Raw genomic sequence first — 8,381 nt, forward strand, 5'->3', positions numbered from 1 at the left:
CACAGCCTAGATACACAGCCTAGCGACACAGCCTAGATACACAGCCTAGATACACAGCCTAGATACACAGCCTAGGTACACAGCCTAGGTACACAGCCTAGGTACACAGCCTAGGTACACAGCCTAGCGACACAGCCTAGGTACACAGCCTAGGTACACAGCCTAGGTACACAGCCTAGGTACACAGCCTAGCGACACAGCCTAGGTACACAGCCTAGGTACACAGCCTAGGTACACAGCCTAGATACACAGCCTAGGTACACAGCCTAGGTACACAGCCTAGGTACACAGCCTAGATACACAGCCTAGCGACACAGCCTAGATACACAGCCTAGATACACAGCCTAGATACACAGCCTAGGTACACAGCCTAGGTACACAGCCTAGGTACACAGCCTAGGTACACAGCCTAGCGACACAGCCTAGGTACACAGCCTAGGTACACAGCCTAGGTACACAGCCTAGGTACACAGCCTAGGTACACAGCCTAGGTACACAGCCTAGGTACACAGCCTAGGTACACAGCCTAGGTACACAGCCTAGGTACACAGCCTAGATACACAGCCTAGCGACACAGCCTAGATACACAGCCTAGATACACAGCCTAGGTACACAGCCTAGGTACACAGCCTAGGTACACAGCCTAGATACACAGCCTAGGTACACAGCCTAGTGACACAGCCTAGGTACACAGCCTAGGTACACAGCCTAGATACACAGCCTAGCGACACAGCCTAGGTACACAGCCTAGATACACAGCCTAGGTACACAGCCTAGCGACACAGCCTAGGTACACAGCCTAGGTACACAGCCTAGATACACAGCCTAGATACACAGCCTAGGTACACAGCCTAGGTACACTACTGTGGCTACGCTCTGGGGTTCCTTCCGGCTACAATTACCCTAGGGGAGGCTACCTGACCCGATCCTAAGTACTGTTTATTTATTGCTTGTCCTGTTTGTGGTCAGCTCTGGTGCGGGTTTCCTGTATATAATCTGTTGTTTTTGCTCTTGTTATGTTGCTTGTCCCCCACCCTGCGTTGTCCAGTAAGTGCTGCTACTACCAGCGGCCTTTCACTGTGGCCCATGAGTCTCCGTGTAACTCTACGGATCTATTTAACTCCATGTATCTCGATGTAAATCTACGGATCTCTATGTAACTCGGCGCGTCTCTGTGGAACTCTTATGTAGCTATGAACTCACATACTCGTTGGTTCTGTCGGTAAAGTCACGTAGGTAGAAAAAGAAAACAAAACAAAAAACGATTTTTTCTTTTGTGGTTTCATTCTTCTGCTTGCGTCACGTTACCAAAAGAAACAAAGAGTTTGGATTCCTGCAGTCACGAAAGCTTCAAACCAAACGATGTGCTACTCGATGCAACTCGATGGCTGTATGCAACTCTACGGATCGCTACGTAACTCTGTGCAACTGCAACGGTCGTGGGCTGCGGTCGTCATTGTAACAGAGCCACTTATCGCAATGGGGCCTTGCTAGCTGAGTCTATGGATCTATATGTAACTCTGAGTCTTTAGGTCACTCTAAGAGTCTGTATGTAACTCTATGAGTCTGTATGTAACTCTATGAGTCTGTATGTAACTCTATGAGTCTGTATGCAGCTCTATGGCTCTGTATGTAACTCTATGAGTCTGTATGTAACTCTATGAGTCTGTATGTAACTCTATGAGTCTGTATGTAACTCTATGAGTCTGTATGTAACTCTATGAGTCTGTATGTAGCTCTATGAGTCTGTATGTAGCTCTATGAGTCTGTATGTAGCTCTATGAGTCTGTATGTAACTCTATGAGTCTGTATGTAGCTCTATGAGTCTGTATGTAGCTCTATGGCTCTGTATGTAACTCTATGAGTCTGTATGTAACTCTATGAGTCTGTATGTAGCTCTATGAGTCTGTATGTAACTCTATGAGTCTGTATGTAACTCTATGGCTCTGTATGTAACTCTATGAGTCTGTATGTAGCTCTATGAGTCTGTATGTAGCTCTATGAGTCTGTATGTAGCTCTATGGCTCTGTATGTAACTCTATGAGTCTGTATGTAGCTCTATGAGTCTGTATGTAACTCTATGAGTCTGTATGTAGCTCTATGGCTCTGTATGTAACTCTATGAGTCTGTATGTAGCTCTATGAGTCTGTATGTAACTCTATGAGTCTGTATGTAGCTCTATGAGTCTGTATGTAGCTCTATGAGTCTGTATGTAGCTCTATGGCTCTGTATGTAACTCTATGAGTCTGTATGTAGTTCTATGAGTCTGTATGTAGCTCTATGAGTCTGTATGTAGCTCTATGAGTCTGTATGTAGCTCTATGAGTCTGTATGTAACTCTATGAGTCTGTATGTAACTCTATGAGTCTTTATGCAGCTCTATGGCTCTGTATGTAACTCTATGAGTCTGTATGTAGCTCTATGAGTCTGTATGTAACTCTATGGCTCTGTATGTAACTCTATGAGTCTTTATGCAGCTCTATGGCTCTGTATGTAGCTCTATGAGTCTGTATGTAGCTCTATGGCTCTGTATGTAACTCTATGAGTCTGTATGTAGCTCTATGAGTCTGTATGTAACTCTATGAGTCTGTATGTAACTCTATGAGTCTGTATGTAGCTCTATGGCTCTGTATGTAACTCTATGAGTCTGTATGTAACTCTATGAGTCTGTATGTAACTCTATGAGTCTTTATGTAACTCTATGAGTCTGTATGTAACTCTATGAGTCTGTATGTAGCTCTATGGCTCTGTATGTAACTCTATGAGTCTTTATGCAGCTCTATGGCTCTGTATGTAACTCTATGAGTCTGTATGTAGCTCTATGAGTCTGTATGTAACTCTATGAGTCTGTATGTAACTCTATGAGTCTGTATGTAACTCTATGAGTCTGTATGTAACTCTATGAGTCTGTATGTAACTCTATGAGTCTGTATGTAACTCTATGAGTCTGTATGTAACTCTATGAGTCTGTATGTAACTCTATGAGTCTGTATGTAGCTCTATGAGTCTGTATGTAACTCTATGAGTCTGTATGTAACTCTATGAGTCTGTATGTAGCTCTATGGCTCTGTATGTAGCTCTATGAGTCTGTATGTAGCTCTATGAGTCTTTATGCAGCTCTATGGCTCTGTATGTAGCTCTATGAGTCTGTATGTAGCTCTATGAGTCTGTATGTAGCTCTATGGCTCTGTATGTAGCTCTATGAGTCTGTATGTAGCTCTATGAGTCTGTATGTAGCTCTATGGCTCTGTATGTAACTCTATGGCTCTGTATGTAACTCTATGAGTCTGTATGTAGCTCTATGGCTCTGTATGTAACTCTATGAGTCTGTATGTAACTCTATGGCTCTGTATGTAGCTCTATGAGTCTGTATGTAACTCTATGAGTCTGTATGTAGCTCTATGGCTCTGTATGTAACTCTATGAGTCTTTATGCAGCTCTATGGCTCTGTATGTAACTCTATGAGTCTGTATGTAGCTCTATGAGTCTGTATGTAGCTCTATGAGTCTGTATGTAGCTCTATGAGTCTGTATGTAACTCTATGAGTCTGTATGTAACTCTATGGCTCTGTATGTAACTCTATGAGTCTGTATGTAGCTCTATGGCTCTGTATGTAACTCTATGAGTCTGTATGTAACTCTATGAGTCTGTATGTAGCTCTATGAGTCTGTATGTAGCTCTATGAGTCTGTATGTAACTCTATGAGTCTGTATGTAACTCTATGGCTCTGTATGTAACTCTATGAGTCTGTATGTAGCTCTATGAGTCTGTATGTAGCTCTATGAGTCTGTATGTAGCTCTATGAGTCTGTATGTAACTCTATGGCTCTGTATGTAACTCTATGAGTCTGTATGTAGCTCTATGAGTCTGTATGTAGCTCTATGAGTCTGTATGTAACTCTATGAGTCTGTATGTAGCTCTATGAGTCTGTATGTAACTCTATGAGTCTGTATGTAGCTCTATGAGTCTGTATGTAACTCTATGAGTCTGTATGTAGCTCTATGAGTCTGTATGTAACTCTATGAGTCTGTATGTAGCTCTATGAGTCTGTATGTAACTCTATGAGTCTGTATGTAGCTCTATGGCTCTGTATGTAGCTCTATGAGTCTGTATGTAGCTCTATGAGTCTGTATGTAACTCTATGAGTCTGTATGTAACTCTATGAGTCTGTATGTAGCTCTATGAGTCTGTATGTAGCTCTATGGCTCTGTATGTAACTCTATGAGTCTGTATGTAGTTCTATGAGTCTGTATGTAGCTCTATGAGTCTGTATGTAGCTCTATGAGTCTGTATGTAGCTCTATGAGTCTGTATGTAACTCTATGAGTCTGTATGTAACTCTATGAGTCTTTATGCAGCTCTATGGCTCTGTATGTAACTCTATGAGTCTGTATGTAGCTCTATGAGTCTGTATGTAACTCTATGGCTCTGTATGTAACTCTATGAGTCTTTATGCAGCTCTATGGCTCTGTATGTAGCTCTATGAGTCTGTATGTAGCTCTATGGCTCTGTATGTAACTCTATGAGTCTGTATGTAGCTCTATGAGTCTGTATGTAACTCTATGAGTCTGTATGTAACTCTATGAGTCTGTATGTAGCTCTATGGCTCTGTATGTAACTCTATGAGTCTGTATGTAACTCTATGAGTCTGTATGTAACTCTATGAGTCTTTATGTAACTCTATGAGTCTGTATGTAACTCTATGAGTCTGTATGTAGCTCTATGGCTCTGTATGTAACTCTATGAGTCTTTATGCAGCTCTATGGCTCTGTATGTAACTCTATGAGTCTGTATGTAGCTCTATGAGTCTGTATGTAACTCTATGAGTCTGTATGTAACTCTATGAGTCTGTATGTAACTCTATGAGTCTGTATGTAACTCTATGAGTCTGTATGTAACTCTATGAGTCTGTATGTAACTCTATGAGTCTGTATGTAACTCTATGAGTCTGTATGTAGCTCTATGAGTCTGTATGTAACTCTATGAGTCTGTATGTAACTCTATGAGTCTGTATGTAGCTCTATGGCTCTGTATGTAGCTCTATGAGTCTGTATGTAGCTCTATGAGTCTTTATGCAGCTCTATGGCTCTGTATGTAGCTCTATGAGTCTGTATGTAGCTCTATGAGTCTGTATGTAGCTCTATGGCTCTGTATGTAGCTCTATGAGTCTGTATGTAGCTCTATGAGTCTGTATGTAGCTCTATGGCTCTGTATGTAACTCTATGGCTCTGTATGTAACTCTATGAGTCTGTATGTAGCTCTATGGCTCTGTATGTAACTCTATGAGTCTGTATGTAACTCTATGGCTCTGTATGTAGCTCTATGAGTCTGTATGTAACTCTATGAGTCTGTATGTAGCTCTATGGCTCTGTATGTAACTCTATGAGTCTTTATGCAGCTCTATGGCTCTGTATGTAACTCTATGAGTCTGTATGTAGCTCTATGAGTCTGTATGTAGCTCTATGAGTCTGTATGTAGCTCTATGAGTCTGTATGTAACTCTATGAGTCTGTATGTAACTCTATGGCTCTGTATGTAACTCTATGAGTCTGTATGTAGCTCTATGGCTCTGTATGTAACTCTATGAGTCTGTATGTAACTCTATGAGTCTGTATGTAGCTCTATGAGTCTGTATGTAGCTCTATGAGTCTGTATGTAACTCTATGAGTCTGTATGTAACTCTATGGCTCTGTATGTAACTCTATGAGTCTGTATGTAGCTCTATGAGTCTGTATGTAGCTCTATGAGTCTGTATGTAGCTCTATGAGTCTGTATGTAACTCTATGGCTCTGTATGTAACTCTATGAGTCTGTATGTAGCTCTATGAGTCTGTATGTAGCTCTATGAGTCTGTATGTAACTCTATGAGTCTGTATGTAGCTCTATGAGTCTGTATGTAACTCTATGAGTCTGTATGTAGCTCTATGAGTCTGTATGTAACTCTATGAGTCTGTATGTAGCTCTATGAGTCTGTATGTAACTCTATGAGTCTGTATGTAGCTCTATGAGTCTGTATGTAACTCTATGAGTCTGTATGTAGCTCTATGGCTCTGTATGTAGCTCTATGAGTCTGTATGTAGCTCTATGAGTCTGTATGTAACTCTATGAGTCTGTATGTAACTCTATGAGTCTGTATGTAGCTCTATGGCTCTGTATGTAACTCTATGAGTCTGTATGTAGCTCTATGAGTCTGTATGTAGCTCTATGGCTCTGTATGTAACTCTATGAGTCTGTATGTAGCTCTATGAGTCTGTATGTAACTCTATGAGTCTGTATGTAGCTCTATGGCTCTGTATGTAGCTCTATGAGTCTGTATGTAGCTCTATGAGTCTGTATGTAGCTCTATGAGTCTGTATGTAACTCTATGGCTCTGTATGTAACTCTATGGCTCTGTATGTAACTCTATGGCTCTGTATGTAACTCTATGAGTCTTTATGCAGCTATATGGCTCTGTATGTAGCTCTATGAGTCTGTATGTAGCTCTATGGCTCTGTATGTAGCTCTATGAGTCTGTATGTAGCTCTGAGTCTTTGTCACTCTATGGCTCTGTATGTAACTCTATGAGTCTGTATGTAGCTCTATGGCTCTGTATGTAACTCTATGAGTCTGTATGTAGCTCTATGGCTCTGTATGTAGCTCTATGAGTCTGTATGTAGCTCTATGGCTCTGTATGTAGCTCTATGAGTCTGTATGTAACTCTGAGTCTTTGTCACTCTATGGCTCTGTATGTAACTCTATGAGTCTGTATGTAGCTCTATGAGTCTGTATGTAGCTCTATGAGTCTGTATGTAGCTCTATGAGTCTGTATGTAACTCTATGGCTCTGTATGTAACTCTATGAGTCTGTATGTAGCTCTATGAGTCTGTATGTAACTCTATGGCTCTGTATGTAGCTCTATGGCTCTGTATGCAACTCTATGAGTCTGTATGTAACTCTATGAGTCTGTATGTAGCTCTATGGCTCTGTATGTAAGGACCCGCTGAGCTGCGTGGCTCAATGTGGCCTTGCCAGCTGAAATAACAAGCCCGAGTCTGAGCCTCTCCCTGCTCAGGCGAGCAGCACTCACCTCCACTGTCAGCCCTGAGCCACAGCAGTGGAAATTCCACATTACCATGACGGGTCCAGGTCTCCTCCACACACTTATATATAACATACATATATATATATAATAACCAGCCAACCGTGAGATCTGCTGGCTCGATGAACAAAGCGCGTAACGCGAATCAAATTCAAACGTCACACATTTTTAGCGCGACGGTCTAAAAACCGGGGTCGCGTGATGCCGCGTGACAGAGAGAGAGGCAGAGGTGTGGACTCGAGTCATGTGACTTGGACTCGAGTCAGACTCGAGTCATGAATTTGATGACTTGCGACTCGACTTGGACTTGCATAACAATGACTTTGTCCCACCTATGAGATGTGGACTCGAGTCATGTGACTTGGACTCGAGTCAGACTCGAGTCATGAATTTGATGACTTGCGACTCGACTTGGACTTGCATAACAATGACTTTGTCCCACCTCTGAGATGTGGACTCGAGTCATGTGACTTGGACTCGAGTCAGACTCGAGTCATGAATTTGATGACTTGCGACTCGACTTGGACTTGCATAACAATGACTTTGTCCCACCTATGAGATGTGGACTCGAGTCATGTGACTTGGACTCGAGTCAGACTCGAGTCATGAATTTGATGACTTGCGACTCGACTTGGACTTGCATAACAATGACTTTGTCCCACCTCTGACATGTGGACTCGAGTCATGTGACTTGGACTCGAGTCAGACTCGAGTCATGAATTTGATGACTTGCGACTCGACTTGGACTTGCATAACAATGACTTTGTCCCACCTCTGAGATGTGGACTCGAGTCATGTGACTTGGACTCGAGTCAGACTCGAGTCATGAATTTGATGACTTGCGACTCGACTTGGACTTGCATAACAATGACTTTGTCCCACCTATGAGATGTGGACTCGAGTCATGTGACTTGGACTCGAGTCATGAATTTGATGACTTGCGACTCGACTTGGACTTGCATAACAATGACTTTGTCCCACCTATGAGATGTGGACTCGAGTCATGTGACTTGGACTCGAGTCAGACTCGAGTCATGAATTTGATGACTTGCGACTCGACTTGGACTTGCATAACAATGACTTTGTCCCACCTATGAGATGTGGACTCGAGTCATGTGACTTGGACTCGAGTCAGACTCGAGTCATGAATTTGATGACTTGCGACTCGACTTGGACTTGCATAACAATGACTTTGTCCCACCTATGAGATGTGGACTCGAGTCATGTGACTTGGACTCGAGTCAGACTCGAGTCATGAATTTGATGACTTGCGACTCGACTTGGACTTGCATAACAATGACTTTGTC

This window comes from Lampetra fluviatilis, chromosome 5, assembly GCF_964198595.1.
Source record: "Lampetra fluviatilis chromosome 5, kcLamFluv1.1, whole genome shotgun sequence".
In the NCBI taxonomy this organism is placed as follows: Eukaryota; Metazoa; Chordata; class Hyperoartia; order Petromyzontiformes; family Petromyzontidae; genus Lampetra; species Lampetra fluviatilis.